Source organism: Leucoraja erinacea, chromosome 15 (assembly GCF_028641065.1).
Source record: "Leucoraja erinacea ecotype New England chromosome 15, Leri_hhj_1, whole genome shotgun sequence".
NCBI classification, from domain to species: Eukaryota; Metazoa; Chordata; class Chondrichthyes; order Rajiformes; family Rajidae; genus Leucoraja; species Leucoraja erinaceus.
The window spans coordinates 1,346,541-1,371,143 of record NC_073391.1 but is presented as its reverse complement, the minus strand read 5'-3'; the positions used below and the strand labels follow the sequence as shown (position 1 = coordinate 1,371,143).

At 44.9% G+C, this 24,603-nt stretch overlaps 1 non-coding gene across 1 annotated transcript; it reads left to right on the top strand.

Annotated features, from left to right (window-relative positions):
- Positions 1-321: 321 nt before the first annotated feature.
- Positions 322-394, top strand: trnav-uac (transfer RNA valine (anticodon UAC)). The gene has a single exon. It is a non-coding gene; the product is annotated as a tRNA-Val (tRNA).
- Positions 395-24,603: the final 24,209 nt, after the last annotated feature.

Genomic DNA, 24,603 nt, shown 5'->3' with positions numbered 1-24,603 from the left:
ATTACAGAATGTGTTTCCCAGTCTATGTGGGGAAAATCGAAATCTCCTACAATCATTACCTTTTGCTTACTACTAATACTACTAAAGTTTGATATCATTGCCATTAACCTGAAAATTAATACCTTCAAAATCGCATTATGATACTTCCGTATTTGACAATGATGTAAAATTGGAATGTTTTGTAAACTGGTTCATATCTGCAATTTTAATAGGATTAAGGACATGAACCTGATACGAAAGAAGAGAAAAATGTTTGTGACAATATTGTTTTCATAATATCTGCTTCAAATGCTGGTGCTAAAAAGCTTTGCCTTGGGAAAGGGTTCCATAGTGTAGTGGTTATCACATCTGCTTTACACGCAGAAGGTCCTGGGTTCGAGCCCCAGTGGAGCCATGTATTTATGAGTGCAGGCAGGTGGGACTAAGGGAAATAAAGTTGTTCGGCACGGACTTGTAGGGCCGAGATGGCCTGTTTCCGTGCTGTAATTGTTATATGGTTATATGGTTAATATCTGCTATCTCCTTCCATATATTTTCTCTTCCAATTCTTACTCCCAATTAGGTGGTCTATAATACGCCCCTATAAGTGTTGCTACACCTTTCCCATTTCTCAGTTCCAGTCAAATAGCCTCCCTAGACGAGCCCTCTAATCTATCCTGCCAAAGCACTGCTGTAATATCTTCCCTGACAAGCAATGCAACACCTCCACCTCTTGCCCCTCCAATTCTATCACACCTGAAGCAACAAAATCATGGACTGACGGGACACCAGCACTGCTTCTCCGTGCTGGCCATATTTCCCGCAAGTCAAGCAGGGCTGTAGGTTAACCTGGCGGGACAGGCAGAGTTGAGCTGGGTTTAGCGCTGCTTCTCTGCGCTGGCTGTGAGCCTGGGGGCACTGCTCCCGTCTGACTCCTGACCTCTCTAGCCACCCTTGGGTGGGGGCACTCGGGTGGGGAAGGGACAGCGCCTGAGAGCCAGGGTTGATCCTGGATGTGGATGAGACGCAAGTCTGTGCCACGTCTCCGTCCTCCAATCACCGCTCTCTATCGTCAGTCTCACCCCCCCCCCCCACTCCTCCCTCCTCCTCCAATGATCGCGCTGAATCATCATGTCCTGCCCCCATTACCTGCTGACCGACATCTCTCTCGTCCAATCGGCGCCCTGGATCAGCAGTCCCACCCCCACTGTCTTGCGGAAAGCGGAGATTTCACCGGGTTTTAAAATCCGGATTACAAAAACTTGGGGGGGATGTCCTCCACCTCTCAAAACAGAGGGGGGACGTGTCCCTTCTGTCCCCGCCCCCGGGATTTCCACCCCCTGCTCAGAACAATCAAAGTTGATTGCAGGCGAGAGAGAGGGGGTGGTTAGGTAATGGGGTGTGTGCCAATGAAGGGTTGTGGCAGTTCTAATACATATCATTCTCAAAGTGTGGCAAGAATGCAGTCAGGATCCAGTGGTGTGAGAGTGGATGATAGCGGTCATGATAGTTGGGAGCCTGAAGATTAGATTAGATTAGATCCTTTATTTGTCATTCAGACCTTATGGTCTGAACGAAATGTCGTTACCTGCAGCCATACATACAATAATACAATAATAAACAACAGTACAGACAGTAAACACAAATTAACATCCACCACAGTGAGTCCACCAAGCACCTCCTCACTGTGATGGAGGCAAAAAACTTAGGGCTGCAGTCTCTTCCCTCCTCTTCTCCCTTTGCGCTGAGGGTATACCCCGCCAGGCGATGGTAAATCAGTTCCGCGGCTCACCGAGCTCCGCGAATGGGCCGGTTCAAACACCGCGGCCCGGGGGTGATCGAAGCTGCCGCCCTCCAGTCCAGCGGACACAGCTGTTGACGACATCGTCTACTGGCCACGGCCGAACCCTGGACTCAGGCCGCCGCTGCCAGAATGCCGTCTCAGCCACCGGAGCACCGTTCCAGCCCCAAGCCGGGTCACCCTCACGTGAGCGCCGTTCCACCCTCGAGCCAGGCCACCCTCACGGGAGCGCCTCAGCCCCGCGCCAGGCCGCCCCGATGGGAGCACCTTTACCCTCGAGCTGGGCCGCGTGACGGGACCGTCTCAGCCCCGCGCCAGGCCGCCCTCACGGGAGTGTCTCAGCCCCTCACAGGAGCGCTGTTCCAGCCCCGAGCTGGGCCGCCCTCACGGGAGCGAGCCCAGGGCGAGTCCTGACAGGCTGTCTCTGGAGCCTCGAGGTCGCCAGCTCCGTCATTAGGCCTCAGCGCAGTGAAGTGTATTCTTGTATTCTTGTATTCAAATTTTATTGTCGTTGCCTCACTTTGAGACATGAATTTCCCGTACAGCAGTATCGTTAAAAAAAAAAATCACAAGAAAAATAATAAAAAATAAATAATAAATAAATAATAAAACATATTTAAAAAATAAAAATAAAAAATAAATAAATAAATAAATAAAATTGAAATTGAATTAAAAATTTAACAAAAGCACAAACACAAAAAGTCCACAACACAACATAACATAAATGGCACCCAGGTGAGGACGGCACCATAGTCCAGCCAGCCTCCCCTCCGTGTCCATCCGTAGTCGGGGCCTTCCGAGCACCTGCAGTCGCCGCCCCGGGTGGCCCGATGTTCAGGCCCTCACGCCGGGCTGGTGGAACGCCGACGCCGAACCCCGACGGTGAGCAGCCTCCTCCTCAGCGGCCCGGACCTTCTGATCAGCCGCCTCCCGCTGCCGGAGTCTGCAGCTCCTGAGTCCGCTGGCCGAGCTGGGCAGAGTCGCAGGACCCCGCGTTGTAATCAGCGCCGCCCGCGTTGGGAGCTCTGCAAACCGCAGCTCCAGGATGTCGGTGCAGCAGGTCCAGCACTCCGGGCTCCAGACGGCGACCCCCGGTAAGGCATCGCCAGCCCCGCGATGTTCCAGCGCTGTCCCGCCGCTGCTGGAGCTCCGGTCGATCCCGGCAGGAAAGGCCGCGCCAATCCAGGTAGGTAGGCCGCTGTGGGGGGGGGGGGGGAGGACGCGACTCGAATAATAGTCGCGTCCTCACCAGGAAGCGGCTGAAGGACGGTAACCCCCGCACCGTGCCCTCTTCCCCCACATAAAAAACACCAAAAAACACAAAAAAATACACTTTTAACATAACAAAAATAAACAAAAAAAACAAAAAGATACCGGGCTGTAGGTGGAGGCTGCTGGCACCAGCGCCACCGGAAGTACAAGTGGGAGGGGACAGGGGGAAATCATTAATTACAAAGAACCTTTGAAATACATCACCTAACTAGATGCCTCAGAGACAAGCCAAGATAAGATTAGGGGCTTTATATAATCAGAGGCTTGTTTGGGAGACATGGGGGACGAACTGAACCAAACCAGCAGAATAATGCCATCTATCACATTGTGACCATTGGGATATGCCAGAATAGAATTGGCTATTCATCATGTGTAGGAAGGAACTACAGATGCTAGTTTACACCAAAAAAAGATGCAAACTGCTGAAGTGACTCAGCGGGACAGACAACATCTCAGGAGAGAGGAATGAGTGACATTTCGGGTCGAGATCCTTCTTCAGAGTGAAAAGAAGAGTCTCGACCCAAAACATCACCCATTCCTTCTCTTCAGAGATGCTGCCTGTCCCATTGAGTTTTTCTAGCATTTTGTTGTCTATGTTCTGGCCATTCCTCATCACTGGCTAAATATGATAGCTTATTTCATCAACTAACACACTGGGCTGCATTGTGGTTAGCATATTCATTAGTAAGTTACTTACTGTCAAACAACCATTCCCAAATGAACCAAGCAGATGTCATAGCTTTTTCTGTAGGAAGGGACTGCAGATGCTGGTTTAAACCAAAGATAGACACATAAAGCTGGAGTAACTCAGCGGGACAGGCAGTATCTCTGGAGAGGAGGAATGAGATGCTTCGGGGTCAAGACCCTTCTTCAGACTGGTTAGGGATGAGGGAAATGCGAGATATAATCGGTGATGTGGAGAGATAAAGAACAATGAATAAAAGATGCAAAGAAGTAACGATGAAAAAGGAAACAGGCCATTGTTAGCTGTTTGTAGGGTTTTTCTCTCACTTCAGGTAGCCCCGGCATTCCTTCTCTCTCTATCCCTCCCCCAGCTTTTCAACCCCTTCACACCAGCAACCTTGTCAACTGGCAACAACTTATCCCCAATCATCCCCATTGCAGAATCCTCTCCCTGAGGGACGATGAGGGCAAAGCAGGTGAGTGAAGCCTAGTTTAGTTTAGAGTTACAGCGTGGAAACAGGCCCTTCGGCCCACCGAGTCCTCACCGACCAGCGATCCCCGCACACTAACACTACCCTACACACACTAGGGATAATTTACAATTACACCAAGCCAAATTAACCTACAAACCAGTACATCTTTGGAGTGTGGGAGGAAACTGGAGATCTTGGAGAAAACCCACGCAGGACATGGGGAGAACATGCAAACTCCATACAGACAGCACCCGTAGTCGGGATCAAACATGGGTCTCTGGCGCTGTGAGACAGCAACTCTACTGCTGCGCCACCATACCACATCTGAGCAGCAGAGTGGTCTGATTGGGAGAAGGAGACAAGCAGCTACTCCATGCCAGGTCTCAATGTCACCTTGCCATGTTTCTGAACATTCACTCATGTGGACTTGAAGTCAGCGCTGAGTGAAAAATGATCATGAGACATCAAGGCAGTCCAAAACTTGCCCAAGGTCTTGACCTTGGGGACTGTCAACAAACAGGATATGTTTACAGAAAGACAAGAGTATGATAGTGCCTGACAGCTGTCCCAGTTGCATTGGTTTACTAGAGACTTCAAGAGTGTCTCTTGACCATCATGGTGCGGGTCAGGCAGCATCTCTGGAGAAAAGCAATAGGTTGTGGCAGGCCGAGCCACTTTGGTCTCGAACCGTCGTTCGTTGAGCTCGAACACTCGCGTGTACCTGGCATGATCTGGGCCGACCAATCAACGCCAAGCCGGGTGGACAGCTGGCGGGGTGCAGCGGACGACAGAACTAGTCTTCACTTCACAGTCAATGCGTTAACACACACACTAATTGTTGAGTTGTATTGTTTAAATATTAAACTGGGTGTTTATACAACACATGAAGCTCTTCAAGGTGATGTTTTGGGTGGAGACCCTTCTTCAGACACCAACTTTTCAGATTTTAGAAGGCGGGCAGACAAAAGAGAAAGGAAACAGCGAGGCTGACAAGGAAATTGGTGCAAAACTTGTGAATATCTGTTTAAGTTTGCACATTCACCCAATATTAATAGATTGGAAACCTATGCAATTACCTAACCTCCCTAGATGATCTGAAGGGTGCTTTGGCAGATGGCGGGTCCCTGCATCTGTGGGAAGTGAGCCAGTTCTACAGACTCAGTCAGCACCTGCTCATTCCATCTGGCCCCCTCGCTTCTCTCAGCAAGCAATTCATCAGTTATCTACCTGCTCCATTAGTGCGCACTCACCTGTAAAGTCATGCAACTATTTCCAGAAGATCCCTGGCATGGGCTACCTGCTCTGAACATTTCCATTTCCAAACGGCTACATTTAGAAACTTCTCTTTCAACTGCCATCTCTCTATCTTCCACTTCAAGCTTGATCAGAGCCAATTCAAATGCATTCAAAGATAGACACAAAGAGCTGGAGTAACTCAGCAGGTCAGAACGCATCTCTAGAGAAAAGGAATAGGTGATGTTTCAGGTCGAGACCCTTCTTCAGTCTGAGCATTCAAATGCATTCAATGTCTATAATGTAAAAGCAATTCTACTGGAGCGAGACATGTGGTAGCATGTGATGTAGTTTAATGACAAATAGATCAGCTGCCAATTTATTGAAAACAACATAAATGTTCCTTTTCAAGGCTCCCTTCAAAACATTTAGAGACCTTTAGGCCACACTTTCATGCAGATATTGGTGAATGTTTGATATCTGACTGCATGGAACAATCAAATATATCTATATTACTAAAACTCTGTTCTTGACCGGTTTTGGCCATCTGTGCTGCGATTTCCGAGAGAACGCCGCCACCTACGGCCGTCATTTTTGGCCACCTTGCTCCGAGCCCTCCTCCGCCACATGTGTGCCGAGGATATTTCCTGTCAATTAAAAATGACAGAGATATTAATGTTTTTGCAAAATTCCCCATTCTCTCTGCTGCCCCCGCTGGCGGCAGGGGGGACGGACAGTAAAACCAGGAAGTGGTGTGCCACACAGTCTCTTCAAGATGGAGGAAGGCAGAGGGTCACGTTTCTCTGAGCTGTGAATAACACTGAACACATGTATACTCAAATGTAAGCGCCCTTAGTGGTTCTAAAATGCTTGCAAAAAAAGTGTCTATTGGTTCTAAAGCTTGCAAAAAATGTCTATCGGTTCTAAAGCTTGCAAAAAAAGTGTCTATTGATTCTAAAGCTTGCAAAAAATGTCTATTGGTTCTAAAGCTTGCAAAAAAATGTCTATTGGTTCTAAAGCTTGCAAAAAAATGTCTATTGGTTCTAAAGCTTGCAAAAAATGTATATTTGTTCTAAAGCTTGCAAAAAATGTCTATTGGTTCTAAAGCTAGCAAAAAGTGTATCTATTGGTTTCCACTGGTCCACCGCTGTGGCACCCTAACCCTAACCCTAACCCAAATCCATACACTAACCCAAACTCAAACACCCCGAAACGGAGGCGCCCAAACGGAGGCGCCCAAACACGGCGCCAGATGGTACTATTCCGCCATAAACCAGCCTCTGTAGTTGCTTTTGTCTCAGTTTGTTAGGCAGCTGCTTGGAGTATTGTACACATCTCCTACTTCCCGTTACAGGAAAGATGTGATTGCGCTGGAGAGAGAGCAGGAAGGATTTGCCAGACTGAAACATCCTAACTCTGAGAAAAGACTGGATAGCCAGTATACAAAGCTTCTGACAAGCTTTTATATTTGAACTGCCAGTGTATTATTAGGTAAGGCCTATACCTCCTCCCTCACATCCATCCAGGGAACCTAGCAATACTTCCAGGTGAGACAGAGATTCATATACACCTCCTCTAACAGCATCTACTACATTTCGTGCTTGCGATGTGACCTCCTTTACATCGGCAAGACCAAGCATGGATTGTAGACAATAGACAATAGACAATAGGTGCAGGAGTAGGCCATTCGGCCCTTCGGCCCTTCGAGCCAGCACTGCCACTCAATGTGATCATGGCTGATCATCCCCAATCAGTACCCCGTTCCTGCCTTTACCCCATCTCCCCTGACTCCGCTATCTTTAAGAGTCCTATCTAGCTCTCTCTTGAAAGTATCCAGAGAAACTGCCTCCACCGCCCTCTGAGGCAGAGAACGCCACAGACTCACCACTCTCTGTGAGAAAAAGTGTTTCCTCGTCTCATTTCCAAATGACTTACTCCTTATTCTTAAACTGTGACCCCTGGTTCTAGACTCCCCCAAACATCTGGAACATGTTTCCTGCCTCTAGCGTGTCCAAACCCTTAACAATCTTAGATTTCAATAAGATATCCTCTCATCCTTCCAAACTCCAGAATGTACAAGCCCAGCTGTTCCATTCTCCCAGCATATGACAGTCCCGCTATCCCGGGAATTAACCTTGTAAACCTACGCTGCACTCCCTCAATAACAAGAATGTCCTTCCTCAAATTAGGGGGCCAAAAACAGCACACAATATTCCAGGTGTGGTCTCACTAGGGCCCTGTACAACTGCAGATTAGGCAACCATCTTGCCGAATACTTGTGTTTGGTCTGCCGCAGCCTGCTGAATATCTTGGTTGCTAAACATTTTAACTCCCCCCTCCCATTCCCATACTGATCTCCCCCCCCCCCCCCACCCCCTGCACTTCTCCCCTGTGCCCCACAGAGACTTGGACCTGTGTCTCCCCTCCCCCTTCACATATTCCTTTCTCTGGCTTTGCAATTTGCAATGCTTTGATCCTGTACATCGACGAGACTAAGTGCAGACTTGGTGACAGTTTTACTGAACACTTGCACTCAGTCCATCAAAGCCTACAGGGTGTCCCATTTGTTAACCACTTTAACTGTTCTTGTATTCCCACACTGACCGTTCTGGCCAGGGCCTCCTCCATTGCCAGAGTGAGGTCACACACAAACTGGAGGAACAGCGTCTCATATTCCGTTTGGGCAGCTTTCAACCCAAAGGTATGAACATTGATTTCACAAATGTCTTTCTCCTTTGTTCACTTCCTGCCTCTGGGTTCACAATTCATTCCTTTTTGGCCATTCTTGCTATTGAGGGAGTTGGTTCGCCAGGTTAATTCCCGGGATGGCGGGACTGTCATATGTTGATAGAATGGAGCGGCTGGGCTTGGATACTCTGGAATTTAGAAGGATGAGAGGCAATCTTATTGAAACATATAAGATTATCAAGGGTTTGGACATGCTAGATGCAGGTAACATGTTCCTGATGTTGGGGAAGTCCAGAACCAGGGGCCACAGTTTAAGAATAAGGGGTAAACCATTTAGAACAGAGATGAGGGAATACCTTTTCACACAGAGAGCTGTGAGTCTGTGGAATTCTCTGCCTCAGAGGGTGGTGGAGGCCGGTTCTCTGGATGCTTTCAAGAGAGAGTTAGATAGAGCTCTTAAAGATAGCGGAGTCAGGGGATATGGGGAGAAGGCAGGAACGGGGTACTGATTGTGGATGATCAGCCATGATCACATTGAATGGCGGTGCTGGCTCGAAGGGCCAAATGGCCTACTCCTGCACCTATTGTCTACTGTCAATGTACTTATAAAATATATTTGGATTTCTATTGTTTAAGATGGAACTGCAGGTGCTGCAAAATCGAAGGTAGACAAAAGTGCTGGAGAAACTCAGTGGATGAGGCAGCATCTATGGAGAGTGTTTAAGTAGGAACTGCAGATGCTGGAGAATCGAAGGTACACAAAAAAGCTGTAGAAATTCAGCGGGTGCAGCAGCATCTATGGAGTGAAGGAAATAGGCAACGTTTCAGGCCGAAACCCTTCTTCAGACTATGGAGATACTGCCTCACCCGCTGAGTTTCTCCAGCATTTTGGTCTACTTTGGATTTTCATTGATTTTATTTATCTGTACTTATTTATATCCCCTCTCTTTTTTTTTCTTATTTCCCTTTCATTCAATTCCAATTGTGCACTCTCTAGGCTTCCAGAGTTTATCATTTATTAAAATCACAGGGTCATATCTAATCTTTCTATTTTGGGCGATCGTTTCCTTCGTGTATCTAGAACTGGCAAGAGATTTTGAAACTGCCTGTTCTTGGTGCTAAAGGTAGATAATTACATTTCCGATGGATGTACCTTTACCCATAATTGAACAAGCTGTGGCTGTGTTAATCTGTATAAGGTCATAAGAGATAGGAGCAGAATTAGGCCATACGGCCCAACTAGTCTACACCTGCATTCAATCATGGCTGATCTATCTCTCCCTGCTAACTCCATTCTCCTGCCTTCTTCCCATAACTCCTGACACCTGTACTAATCAAGAATCTATCTACCTCTGCCTTAAAAATGTCCATTGACGGCCTCAAGATTTACCAGCCTCTGAATGAAGAAATTCCTCCTTATCTTCCTAAAAGAACGTCCTTCAATTCTGAGGCTACAACCTCTGGTCCTAGACTCTCCCACTAGTGGAGACATCCTTTCCACTCTATGCAAGCCTGTCGCTATTCGGTAAGTTTCAATGAGGTCCCCCCTCATTCTTCTAAACTCCAGCGAGTGCAGGCCCAGTGCCATCAAACACTCATCATAGGTTAACCTACTCATTCCTGTGATCATTCTTGTAAACCTTCTCTGGACCCTCTCCAAAGCTAGAATGTCCTTCTTCAGACATGGTGGCCAAAAATGTTCACAATACTCCAGATGTGGCCAGACCAGCACCTTATAGAGCCTCAGTCGCAAGCTGCCGCTGATGAGCATTGTGGCCCTTCTTGCTCAGATGCAGTACAAATTAATTCAGCGCTGACCGCATTAGCTTTAATGGTACGCCAACTTCTTCTCTGACTATTCTGTTTGGAAACATTCTCTTGCTGTGCAGATGATGCATTAGTAACATTACCTCTCCTTGGATCTTCAGGCTATTTCCAGTTGTCCTGTTCTCTGATGCTCTCATTATTTATCTGCTGAAATGAACGGGAGTGTGTGGTGCATCATTTGCACCCACTTGGTGCCGACCCTGCTTCTCTGCTGCCTTTTGCCTATAAGCTAAAGTCACATTTGAAATCTTTCAGCATTATGTTTCCAGCAAGTTTGCAATATTGCAAACCAGATTAAATGTGCAGTTTTTCATGCCAAAGTGCATAGAAAGGATCCATTCATCACTTCTGCTACCTTCTGTCTTGTAGCAATCAGAGTAAAATTTTCCAAAGCGGTATGTCCTGTTAACTCTCACAGAACAAGGGGGCAGCATGGTGGTGTTGTGGTAGAGCTGCTGTCTTACAGCACTTGCACGCGTCCTGATCTACGCGTGCTGTCTGTATGCAGTTTGTACGTTCTCCCCGTGACCGCAAGGGTTTTCTCCCAGATCTATGGCTTCCTGCCACACTCCAAAGACGTACAGGTTTGTAGATAAATTGGCTTGGTATAAGTGTAAATTGTCCCTGGTGTGTGTAGGATGGCGTTAATGTGCGGGGATCGCTGGTCAGTGTGGACTCGGTGGGCCGAAGGGCCAGTTTCTGCACCGTATCTCTAAACTAAACTAAACAACATGGTCAATGGCAGTTTCACCCATTTTCCAATTTCAACAGCCAAATTTAAAGCTCTCCGTCCGGCTCCCAAGGATCTCAGACCAGCCCAAAAATGACTGATTTTTAATTACCGATTACTGTCAAGTTTAGTTATGAACCTCCGATTAACCACAGTGAAAGCAATATCTTTGACTTTCTTACCAGAGCAGCAAGCAAGTGGTATGTTCCCGGGTATATGTCTGTTCTTTCCACTCACTCATTTATAACAGCTTTCAGCACTTGTGAATTCTCAATGTGATCTTCTGCCTCAATGCTATTGTTAGCAATATAAAATATGTTTGTAAGTTGTGATGGTTCATATGCCTGAATCTCTACCATTAGTGTGTAGGAAGGAACAGCAGATGCTGCTTTATACTGAAGATAGACACAAGATGCTGGAGTAACTCAGCAGGACAGACAGCATCTCTGGAGAGAAGGAATGGGTGATGTTTTGGGTCACGACCCTTCTTCAGACAGAGTCAGGGGAGAGGAAGTCTAGAGATATGGAAGGGTAAGGTGTGAAAATGACAGATCAAAGCAGTCGACGATAAGGAATTGTGGGATGGTTCATTGTTGGCTGAGGGGAAGGTGACAAGGAGGCTTACAAACAGTAAAATTAATCAGGATAGTGAAACTAGTCAGAAAACTAGGGTGGGGGAGGAACTGAGAGAGAGGGAAAGCAAGGTTTACTTGAAGTTAGAGAAATCAATATACATACCGCTGTGGTGTAAGCTGCCCAAGCCGTTCCTCAAATTTGTGTAGGGCCTCACTCTGACAGTGGAGGAGGCCCAGGACAGAAAGGTCAGAATGGGAATGGGAGGGGAATTAAAGCGTTAGCAATCAGGAGATCAGGCAGGTCTAGGCATACTGAGTGGAGGTGTTCAGTGAAACGATCGCCGAGCCTGTGCTTGGTCTCACCATACATACACCACTAAGCTGCTTATAACAATTGTTTGTGCCTGAGCTGCCATTTTGTCTTATTTACATCTTAAAGAGTGAAGCTGCTACTCTTAAACTCCTGTGTCTTTAATTCCCTCATAATTAGTCATTCCTTCTCCATTGTGAGCTACTGTAACACAGGCTACTCAGCTTTGTTTGTAGGAATTGCCTTAAGCTTTTCTCCCTTTATTCTATCTGAATGGAGTCTGCACAAATAAACTACCGTATTTCTCGGCAAAGAAGACGCTATATTTTACCCAAAAATAGGGCACGAAAATTTACCTGCCTCTTGGAGGCAGAAGGTTAGGTTGTTAGCCAAGAAAGATAGACTTGGCTATCCCTCTGTACAGCAACATCAAGAATGGTGTTGCTGTACTGAAGGATAGCCAAGTATATCCCTCATTGCTGACAGCTGATGGGAAATGGCTATAAAGTGGGAAGTGGCTTTAAAAGGACAGCACCGCCTGGGTGCACAAAACCAGTTGGTATTAGTTTTGAAACTCTCGTTATCCCTATTTTTGACCTGGCTTGGAGACCGGACAGTGAGGGGACCAGCTCAAGAGCAAAGATCATAGAGTGCAGCGGGGCAGTGGGCGATGGACAACAGGACAACGGGCGGTGGAGCTTACTCCTGTGTCAGCTCGAGTAACCTCAACTGGTTCCTTGAACTAGTATTGTCATTCAATAAGATCACAACTGATTCAACTTGTCCTGGTGTGCTCCTGTTGTTCTCACCATCTCTCCATCTGTCATCACTCCCCACCCCACACCCATTCAGTCATTCAGAATGGCGGAGATCTGGAAGCCTTGGGCAAATTGAATTGTTACTTTCTTTATTTTTATTTATTTATTTATGTTCAGCCTTTTTTCAAAATTTAGCAACTCAAAATGGGGGTGTTACTTCGACGCAGGTGCGTCTTCATTGCCGGGAAATACGTTAATTCACTACATTTGGGAACTTAAAATCCACAGTTCTTTGTAACTTGTAATGCTTTTAGGATACTGTGGGTGGGTGTCATCATGAAGGGACGTTCAGGAGGTGCCACTAAACAATTTGTGACCCCACCATTTCTTTCTCTTCAGTTCCAATCCAGTTTGTACTTGAATCTGGGATCTGGGGGGCCTTGTACATCAGTCTATGAAAGTAAGCATGCAGGTACAGCAGGCAGTGAAAAAAGTGAATGGCATGTTGGCCTTTATATCAAGAGGAGTCAAGTATAGGAGCGAAGAGGTCCTTCTGCAGTTGTACAGAGCCCTAGTGAGACCACACCTGGAGTATTGTGTGCCGTTTTGGTCCCCTAATTTGAGGAAGGACATTCTTGCTATTGAGGGAGTGCAGCGTAGGTTTACAAGGTTAATTCCCAGGATGGCGGGACTGTCATATGCTGAGAGAATGGAGCAGCTGGGCTTGTACACTCTGGAGCTTAGAAGGGTGAGAGGGGATCTCATTGAAACATATAAGATTGTTAAGGGCTTGGACATGCTAGAGGCAGGAAACATGTTCCCGATGTTGGGGGAGTCCAGAACCAGGGGCCACAGTTTAAGAATAAGGAGTAAGCCATTTAGAACGTAGACGAGGAAACACTTTTTCTCACAGAGAGTGGTGAGTCTGTGGAATTCTCTGCCTCAGAGGGTGGTGGAGGCAGGTTCTCTGGATGCTTTCAAGAGAGAGTTAGATAGGGTTCTTAAAAATAGGAGATATGGGGAGAAGGCAAGAACGGGGTACTGATTGGGGATGATCAGCCATGCTCACATTGAATGGCGGTGCTGGCTCGAAGGGCCAAATAGCCTCCTCCTGCATCTATTGTCTATTGTCTATCCTAGTCACAAATTGTAGTGCACTTGAAAGTGATCTATGTACCAGCCTTGAATTGGTGGAAATATCAAAGGAACTGAAAACTCAGCAGGTCAGGCAGCATCGCTGGAGAACATGGAAAGGTGATGTTTTGGGTCAGGACCATTCTGCAGATCCTACAATTGATCCATATGCTTGTGACGTGTGCGCAAATGTAATTATGCGCCATATGATCATAACACATTCATACTTATTTACAATATAGATAGACCACAGACGTGAAGATGCAGGACAATAGGCAATGGGGTGGTCGAAGATGTAATATAAAAGTTACTGCAGATGCTGGTTTATACCAAAGATAGACACAAAATGCTGGAGTAACTCAACAGGTCAGGCAGGATCTCTGGAGAAAATGGGGAGCTAATGTTTCAGGTCAGGACCCTTCTTCAGACTGACTGTAGTGGGGAGAATAGAGTTTTCTTTCCCACACTCTCCCTACTACAATCAGTCGGAAGAATAGTCCCACCCCAAAACGGCACCTACCCATGTTCTCCAGAGATGCTGCCTCAACCCCATTGAGTTACTCCAGCATTTTGTGTCTATCTTCGGGGTGGTTTGAGAGTTAGGTTCGAAGATGAGAGAAGTACAGTGACATATCGTGCAGCTGGAGAACATTTGAAAATTCCCCAGTGTGTATATATAGCTGGAAACATGCTAACTACTGGCAATGCAATTCAATATGTCATAAAATAATAATACCTCTCTACCTAAATTAGATTTTACTTTGCTGAAATATGGCCGCTGTTGTTGACAAAATGAACTTATATCTATTCCAGTATTTCTTTTCTGTACATTAAATAAATCATGACAAATGACTGTTCTGACAGCTTGAATAATTTTGTAGCTGTTTGCTTTTCAATGTGACATCATCTATATTCCTGAAAATGACAGCTGAAGTTTCGCGAAAGCACCCTTATAATCTCACCCAGTCAGGAATGGCCACAGTATTCAATTGCAGCACTCGCTGTTCAAGGACAGCAACATCAATGGATAGCCAATGTAATTAAATTCTTTATATGTAGCTCGAACTTGTTTCAGAGTTTGATGTAATAAATGCCTAGTTCTCCGACTGTCCTCCTGATTAAATATTGTTGGCTGCAAGCCTCATTGTCACCTTCCCCACAGCTTATAATGAACCATTCTACATTTCCTTACCAGCGTCTGCTTTGATCTGTCATTTTCACACCTTATCCTTCCATATCTCTAGACTCCCTCTCCCATGACTCTCAGTCTGAAGAAGGGTCTCACCACAAACGTCATCCATTCCTTCACTCGAGAGATGCTGCCTGTCCCATTGAGTTACTCCAGCATGTTGTGTCTATTTTTGGTGTAAACCAGCATCTGTAGTTCCTTCCAACACTAATTTTTCACATGGGGTTTCAATTTAAACTTGTTTCCTGGAATGATATAGGAAGGCAGAGCAGTTTGATTTTCCCATCTTCTGATGCAGGACTGTCTGCAGAGTCACAAATCTGTTCTGTGGTTTTATAAAGGCACAGATCAAATCACAATAGACTTGATAAGGATTTCATCCATAAAATGATGCATATGGTACAGTGTCACACGCAGAGTCCACTCAGCATAATAAAAATAATATATTCAGTAAAAATTCAGTTGGAAAGAGTAGATGTGTGAGAGGATGTTTCCACTAGTGGGAGAGTCTAGGACCAGAGGTCGTAGCGTCACAATTAAAGGACATTTCTTTCGGAAGAGGATGCAAAGGGATTTCTTTAGTTAGAGGGTGGTGAATCTGTGGAATTCTTTGCCACATAAGCCTGCAGAGGCCAAGTCAATGGATATTTTAAGGCAGAGATAAGATAGAATCTTGATTAGTACGGGTGTCAAAGGTTGTGGGGAGAAGGCAGGGGAATGGGGCTAGGAGGGAGAGCTGGATCAGTCATGATTGAATGGTGGAGTAGTAGACTTTAATTGTGTTTATTTAGCTTAGTCTTTGTTTAGATTATAGATACAGTGTGGGAACAGGCGCATTGGACCACCAGCGATCCACGTACATTAACACTACCCTACACACACTAGGAACAATTTACATTTATACCAAGCCAATTAGCCTACAAACCTGTATGTCTTTGGAGTGTAGGAGGAAACCGAAGATCTCGGAGGAAACCCACGCAGGTCACAGGGAGAATGTACAAACTCTGTACAGACAGCACCACCAGTCAGGATCGATCCCGAGTCTCTTGTGCTGAAAAGGGGCTGTCCCACTGCGGCGACCTAATCCGCGAGTTCTGGCGAGTTTGCCCTCGACTCGTACTCGCAGCATGGTTGACATGAGGTCTTTGTAACTCTCCTTCATGCTCGAGGGTAGTCCCCGCGTACTCGTCATAGATAGTCTTCAACATAGTCGAAGGGGATCGAAGGAGATCCTCTTCACTCTCCACTATTTGGAGTCCAATTTTCCCGAAGCTAGTCATAGCTAGTCGAAGTTAGTCAAAGCTGGTCTTCAATATAATCGAAGGAGGTCGAAGGAGGTCGAAGGAGGTCTTCAACATGACATTTTTTCCCAACTCTCCTAAACTCTTCTAAACTCGCGGATTAGGTCGCCGCAGTGGGACAGCCCCTTAAGGCAGCAACTTACACCAAAGATAGACACAAAATGCTGGAGTAACTCAATGGGACAGGCAGAATTTCTGAAGATAAGGAATGGGTGACGTTTCGGGTCGAGACCTTTCTACACACTGAGAGGCAGGGGAGAGGGAGACACAGAGATATGCAAAGGTAAGATGTGAAAACGACAGATTAAAGCAGACGATGATTAAAGAAACGTAGAATGATTCATTGTTTGCTGAGGGGAAGGTGACAACGAGGCATGTAATCAGTAAAATTAATGAGGAGGAAGGAGAAACAAGGGAGAACAAGGAAGGGGGAGGAAAGGAGAGAGAGGTAAAGCAGTGGTTACTTGAAGTTAGAGAAGTCAATATTCATACCGCTAGGTTGAAAGCTGCCCAAGTTAAAAAATGAGGTTGGCTTTGCTCCAATTTGTGTTGGGTCTCACTTTGACAGTGGAGAAGGTCCAGGACAGAAAGGTCAATGTTGGAATGGGAGTGGGAGTTAAAGTGTTCAGCAACTGGGAGATCGCATAGGCCCAGGCGGACTGAGCGGAGGTGTTCAGTGAAATGATCGCCGAGCCTGCGCTTGGAATCCACACATGGAACAGCAGATACAGTAGATAGACATAGAAACATAGGCCATTCGGCCCTTCGAGCCTGCACCGCCATTCAATATGATCATGGCTGATAGATGAGGTTGTTGGAGGTGCGCGTGAACCTCTGCCTCACTTGAAAGAACTTTTGGGGTCACTGGACGTTGTTGAGGGCGGAGGTATAGGGACAGGTGTTGCATCTCCTGCGGTTGCGGGGGGAGGTACCTGGGGAGGTGGTGGTTTGGGTGGGAAGGGATGAGTTAACCAGGGAGTTGCGGAGAGAACAATCTCTGTGGAAGGCGGAAAGGGGTGGAGATGGTAAGATGTGACTAGTCCCGCTAGAAATAAGTTCAGTTTCCCTTCACCCAGCTGTAACTCATGTTTGTAAGGGTAGGGCAATACACCCCGTCTGGATGTATTTCACAATGTCTTATTGTTAATGTCACTATATTGCACACTCATTCTTATCTGAAGTATAGAGAATGACATTTTTTCTGCCTGAGTGTTTAATTACTAACAGTTTTGATTTTAGTGTAAACTAAGGCATATATATATATACCTTACTTTATGGTGGTGCAGCGGTAGTTGATGCCTTACAGTGAATGCAGCGCCGGAGACCCCGGTTCAATCCCGACTACTGGTGCTGTCTGTACGGAGTTTGCACGTTCTCCCCATGACCTTGGTAAATGTAAAAATTGTCTCGAGTGGGTGTGGGATAGTGCTAATGTGCGGGGATTGCTGGTAGGCGCGAACACAGTGGGTCGAAGGGCCTGTTTGCGCGCTGTATCTCTAAACTAAACTAAACTAATACATACAAAGGTGACACAGGTTTAATTGAACGAGACTAATGACAAGTAAAATGACCAAATGGGATGTATAGAAAATATTCCCTCATGCTTTTTTGTATTATTTACTACTTAAATAGTTGATGTCAGACAAATGATTCATTGCAAGACTTGACCAAAGTGAGCACTTAGCAGTTTGGAGAATGTGTTGAATATATTTAATATTCTTCATCGCTTTTCTGAGAATGTCTTTAGAATCATAGTCAGAGCTCTACAGCATTGAACCAGGTCCTTGACCCATCTTGCCATGCTTATTAGTTGGCATATTCAATTGGTCCCATTTACCTGTATTTGATCCATAGCCCTCTAAATCCTTGCTCTCCACATACAGCATCTGTCCAAATGTCTTTTAAAAGATATCATTGTTTCCACTTCTACCGTTACCACTGGCAGCTCATGTCAGATACAACCATCCATCCGAGTAAAAAAGCTGTCCCTGATGTCCCTCTCACCTTAAGCCTAAGCCATCCAGTGTTACAGACAATAGACAATAGATAATAGGTGCAGGAGTAGGCAATTCGGCCCTTTGAGCCAGTACCACCATTCACTGTGTTCATGGCTGATAATCCACAATTAGTACCCCGTTCCTGCCTTCTCCCCATATCCCTTGACTCTGCTATCTATAAGAGCTCTATCTAACTCTTTCTTGAAAGCATCCAGAGAATCGGCCTCCACTGCAGGCAGAAATTCCATAGATTCACTACTCTCTGGGTTTTTCTTCATCTACGTTTTAAATGGCTTACCCCTTATTCTTAAACTGTGGCCCCTGGTTCTGGACTCCCCCAACATCGGGAACATGTTTCCTGCCTCTAGCATGTCCAATCACTTAATAATCTTATACGTTTCAATGAGATTGCCTCTCATCCTTCTAAATTCCTGTGTATACAGTCAACCCATTTTTTCATCTAACGTCAGTCCCACCATCCTGGGAATTAACCTGGTGAACCAACAACGCTGCACTCCCTCAATGAGTCCTTCCTCATTTGGAGACCAAAACTCATCCTCCAGTTTTGTCCAGTCCTACTGCAGGTACACGGCATCTAAACTCCTCTTGTTATGAAGGCCAACATGCTCGCCCTTGTGCCTAAACTTTTCCTAGGGGATTATCGCATCCTCAAAAATCATCAAGGACCCACACCAGGCCACACACTCATCCCTCTGTCCATCAGGTAGCATGAGCTTTCCCCCATTCGTAAATCCATACTGACTCAGACCGATCCTGTTACTCTATCCACATGTACCGCTATTTCATTATTTATAATTGACTCCAGCATTTTTCCCACCACCGATGTCAGGCAAACTGGTCTATAATAGTAAGATTAAACATGAACTTACCAGTTTGAAGTTTGATCTTTATTTTATGAGGAGTTATGATGAGGGATTACGTGAAGAAGCCCCGTTCAGCATCACGTGCGTCAATCTTCAAAGCAGCGATTTGAAATATAGATAATAGTGATTGAAGTATGATAGCAAGATGAAAGAAGACTAGAACTACCAGATGATCTTAATGAGGGCTGGGAGCGGAGGGCACGTAATCCCTCATCGTAACTCCTCATAAAATAAAGATCAAACTTCAAACTGGTAAGTTCTCGTTTAATCTTACTATTTTACTTCGGAGTCACGTGAGTGACTACGTGAAGATTTCAAAGCTCTGTGATGTCATGCCGTGAGAAACAAGTCTACACAACCACAACTGCCCCATTGACAAATGAGGGAAAACATTCATAATGCATACAGTCATGACATAGATTTAAACATGCTGATGCTGTTAAATAAGTAATAACAATAGTCACATCTCTCATCCGGATGGAACCTATAACAGAACATAAAATAAAGTTGAGACATACCCCTGGTCTGGCAACAGGTTATTATAACATGTTTGAAATTTTGTTTGTTTGACCACGCTACAGCCGTCAGGATGTGGTCCATCAGAACATAATTAACCCTTGCTGCTGCTGTTATAGCAGCCCTGGTGGAGTGAGATCCGGATCAGTATCTACTCCTGCATAACTCAACTCCATTTTAAAACCTGGCAAGATCTGAGCAGATACGTTCTTAAAATGTTTTTTGTACCAAACAATCATAGTTAGCTCAGAGTCTCAAAGGCTCTTGGTGACCTTGACGTATTGTTGTATATGTGTGTCCCCACATAACAAAAGGTCCCTGGGTATGCCTTGAACTATTTTAAGACCTGACACCCCTACTACTCTGCTTAAATTAATTATAGCATAAAACACTATGCATATATTTGCAGATGTAATCATCCTCTCCTGTCACAATAATGTAGCGAGTGACCTGTTGCGCTAACCAGTGCCAGGAGGATAACTACCTAATGAGGTCCGATCAAAGCTAAGAGTGTAGCTGGAACCCCCTGGTGAAATAGTGTTAACACAATGTCAACCTCCCATACTGCATTGTTCTTGTCCTGGGGAACTTGTGTAAAAAATATCCTTTACTAACTCGATATCCAAGGTGAACCCCACAAAGTGGACCTCATTAGCTGCAGTAAGTCTGATGAAAAACACCTTGGCACAGTTAATGACCCTATAACTCAATATTGTCAAAGACCATTTAATGAACTGCAATAGCTCAGAATCTGTACCATTTTAAATGTAACATGAGCATTAACCAAATGCTTCACATCTCCTGAAGCAGCAAAGTACCGCTTTTTGGTACCATTCCAGCACTGTGAATATATACAAAATAGGCGTGACAACCCAAGCCATAAGCAGTCTATTGAGTCTGTAGATATATTGATTTTATCATGCAACAGCTGATCTCCCAAGCCACAGGCTGAACCAGCAAGTTACGTTTAAAATAACCATATAAGGTTGCATTATTATTATTCCCGACAAATCGGGAATCAAACTGCATAGGCCAATTCCACCACAGGAACCTAAAGCAGCTCTTGATGACTATTTCAAGACCCGACTCATAAAGCAAAATGGAGGAAGACATAAAAGACCATTCATCATGCTTGTAGCTAGAATATATCTTTCGCCACTGTCATGTCACACATTTTTGCAACCTTTGAATTAGCATGAAAACAACATATCTATATTCGGTGTTGCATTGAATCAGAATTTCATAAATACTGTGTGGTCTAACACTCATTCTGTGTTGTCATTGATCTGTATTTAATGATACTCCAGTGGAAAATGAGATTATGTACCTTTTCCCGGATCTTTTACCTGATTACACCCTCGTGCTTATCATATGCCACATCATAGTGTATCAACGTGAAGTTGAGCATGCACCTATGCATATTCACTCAATCATTCCTTAACCCATAAAATGCACTTAGGGTCTATAGATAGTTAATACCAATACTGAAGAGTTAATAACTCATGCAAATCTCCTGCACCTCCAACTCGAGATGACATTCACATTTTCCCACCTTAAGCCATAGAATCATGTTGCAATATAATAGTAAGATTAAACGAGAACTTACCAGTTTGAAGTTTGATCTGTATTTTATGAGGAGTTACGATGAGGGATTACGTGAAGAAGCCCGCCAGGACGCATGCGTGCCATTCTTCAAAGCAGCGGTGTGAAATCACAGATAACTGTAATGGCTAAACATAGTAAGATTAGAGAAGAGATACCAGTTGAGTATATGATCAAGGGTGGGAATTAATCTCTTTAATTCTTTAGTTCTGTAAATTAATAAATAATTAATTTACAGATATTAAAATTGTTTCTGCAAACGTTCCAGGTTTCATTACTGGTTTGTTGTAAAATAGTTGGAATGTTTTTTCCCCCTGACCATCCTGCTGCCTTGAGGATTTGGTCCATTGGTACATCTAACTGTATTGCTGCCGATGTAGCTGCAGCCCTGGTGGAATGAGATTTTAAAATATTAGTATCCACCCCAGCCTGTGTTAGCACCTGTTTCAGCCATCTTGAGATGGTCTGGACCGTCACTCTTTTGTGTGGTTGCTTGTGTGTGACCAGAAGTGCCTTCTCATTGCATCTTATGATTTTTGTTTTCTCCATGTATAACGACAAATGTCTTACCATACAGAGACGGTCATCTGTTGGGTATGACCTAAATTGTATATTGAGGCCTGCTGATCCCTGTCTGTTCTGCTTTTCTAATTCATAGATATGAAACGTAATATTTTCAGTTGAGGAAGTCATGTTGTCCAGGCTTAGTTTATGCAGTGACTGTACCCTCTGTGCCGTGACCAATGCCATTAGCATGACTGTTTTTAATGTCAGTCTGTGTAGGGACAGAGCTGTTGCTGGAGACCAATTCCTGAGCGTCTTCAGGACAATACTTACATCCCATATTTGGGAGGACCTGGTTCTTGGGGAATTAGTATTAAAAATTCCCCTCATAAGTTTTGTTACCAGTGGGTGAGTCCCAACAGAGTAATGCTCTGTCCCCTGCCATAGGTAAGTCGATAGGGCAGTTCTGGTGCAGTTGATGGCACTGTAACTGAGTCCCTCATCATAGTGGAGGCCTGCCAGATATTCCAGAGCAGACGGGATGTTCATGTCTCTGTAGGTGATGTTGTTTTTGTGACAATGCATCTCCCACTTCCTGATATAGACCAGATACTGTTTTTTGGCTGACTGTCTTTGGGCCGCCGAAGATCATGTTCACTGTTTGGTCCGTAAGTCTCAGTTGTAGTAGAGGTGTTTTTAAACTCTACAAATTAATAAGTTCAAATGGTTATGGCATGGGTGGCTATCCCTTGTTACGGGATGTAGCAATAAATCTGGTCTATGTGGGATGGTGATACATGGTTCTAATACCATATTTTGTACCACTGGGAACCATGGTTGAGTAGGCCAATCAGGTACTACCAAAATACCAGACGCAGAGTCTTCTTGTATTTTCCTTAATACCCGACTGATGAGGCAGAAAGGAGGGAATGCGTAAATAAACAATTTCCCCCAATGCAGCGAAAATGCATCTGTCGCTGATGCCCCAGGGTCTGGATCCCATGAAACATAATTTGCTAACTGGTGGTTAAGTCTGGATGCGAATAGATCGATATATGTTGTTCCATATCTTGCTGTAATATCAGCAAATACTTTTTTATTCAACATCCATTCGGTGTTTTCATTAAATTTGCGTGACCTGGTGCCTGCCACTAAATTTAGTCTTCCTGGTAAGTAAGTGGCTGATATCCAAATATCTCTCTGGATACACCATTGCCAAATTGCATTAGCCAGATTGTCACATGATGTTGATTTGTTTCCACCCATGTGGTTAATGTATGCTACCATGGTGGTATTGCCTATCTGTAGTCTAACATGCTGGTGATATGACCCAGTACAATATGACTTTAGGCCATGGTATGCACCCAACATTTCCAGGTAGTTTATGCCCAGTGTGAGTAATAATGATGCCTCCTGAGCAGTCCATCTACCTCCACAGCTGGTGATGGTATTGGTGGCTCCCCACCCAAGTGCACTGGCATCAGTTTGTAGTACCATGGAAGGGTTACTGACAATGATTGGGTTCGAACAAAGCCAGATGTTATCTATCCACCATTTTAGTTCCATTTTGGCTTTGATTGGTAGTTTCATAGGTCTGTCAAAGTGACCAGCATTGATTTTGAGTGCTTGCATTTTTGCTCTCTGTAAGTTTTGGTAATGTAGAGGTCCAAATTGTGTGGCTGGAAAGGCAGCCACCATTTTGCCAATTACTTTTGCTACCAATCTGATGGATGGTTTGCTGATGTCAATGAGGTTATTGCAAGCCTCTATTAATTCTCTATCCTTTCCCTTAGGCAGAGCCACCGACATATGAACTGAGTCAATGGTGAACCCCAAATAGTCCATATTAGTGGAAGGCGTTAGTTTAGATTTAACTGTATGGATAATAAATCCCAGTTTTTCAAATAACTGTTTTGTGGCTGTTGCGGTTTGTTTGGCCAATTCCAAAGTTTTGCCCACAATGAGTATGTCATCTAAATATGCCATGACCATGTGTTTTCGTTTCCGTAGAAACGCTAGGGCTGGTTTCAAAATTTTTGTGAACAGCCTGGGGGCTGATGATAATTCATTTGGCAGTGCTTTATACTGCCAGCGTTGTCCCATCCAGTTGAATTTTAAGTAACATCAGTGGTCACCTCGTATAGGCACTGAATAGTAAGCATCTTTTAAATCGATGCTGGCCATAAAGTAACCTTTGGAAATCAATTATTTAGCAGTAACAAAGGTTTCCATTTTGAAGTGAATATATTGTACAAATGTATTCAATTTTTGTCAGATCTATGATGATGCGACAACCGCCATCTTTTTTGTTTTTGGTAAATATATTGGACACGAATTCTAATGGTTCGTGTTGAGTTTTCTCAATTACACCTTTTACGTAAAGCCGCTCCAGTTCAGCTTATGCTTCTGATTTTTCTTTATCAGAAAGCACGAACATTCGGTTCGGTATATGTTGAACTGGAGTGCTGTACTTGTGTACAAACTCTATTGTATATCCCTGGATACTGCTTAAGATGTAAGTATCAGTTGTTAACATGCTCCATGCATTCAGAAAAGAGTGTAATCTCCCACCAACCTCCATGCTCCCTGTATTTTGTAGGGAACCAGACCAACCTACCTCCATAGTTACCAGTGGCAGGTTTACTTCTTTTTGTAGGTTCTTCGCTGCTGTTGTTACGCTGGCGTCTGGATTTGTGGTTTGGTTGGCGTTGGAGGTCCGCGCATCTTCCAAGAAGGCCGGCCTGGGCCATGGCCTAAAAAAGACTCATGTTTTGAGTACCGGGCCTTCGAGCTTTCACCAGTCATTCTTGTTCTGCTGGTGGGTGCGTAGGGGTGCTGTCTTTGGCTGTAGTGGGTTTTTGATGGAGTCCCTTTTATTAGTCCCAGGGTTTTTGCTTCCTCATTGAGCTCCTTGACTTGCTTCGATAGGTTGCCTCCAAATAATAGTATTGGTGGTTTTGTGGTCCCAGGTTTGCCCAGTCCTACATATTTTGGGTTTAGTGTGGGTTGAATGGCCCTCTTCCAGATGTTGTTTATCTCATGTTGAGTGTTGCAGAGTAATGCCAGTGCATCTTGTTGGTTCTGGGACATGTCCTTGTCATCCACTGTGCGGGCAAATGCTGTTATCCCTGCTGTTAGGAATTTCA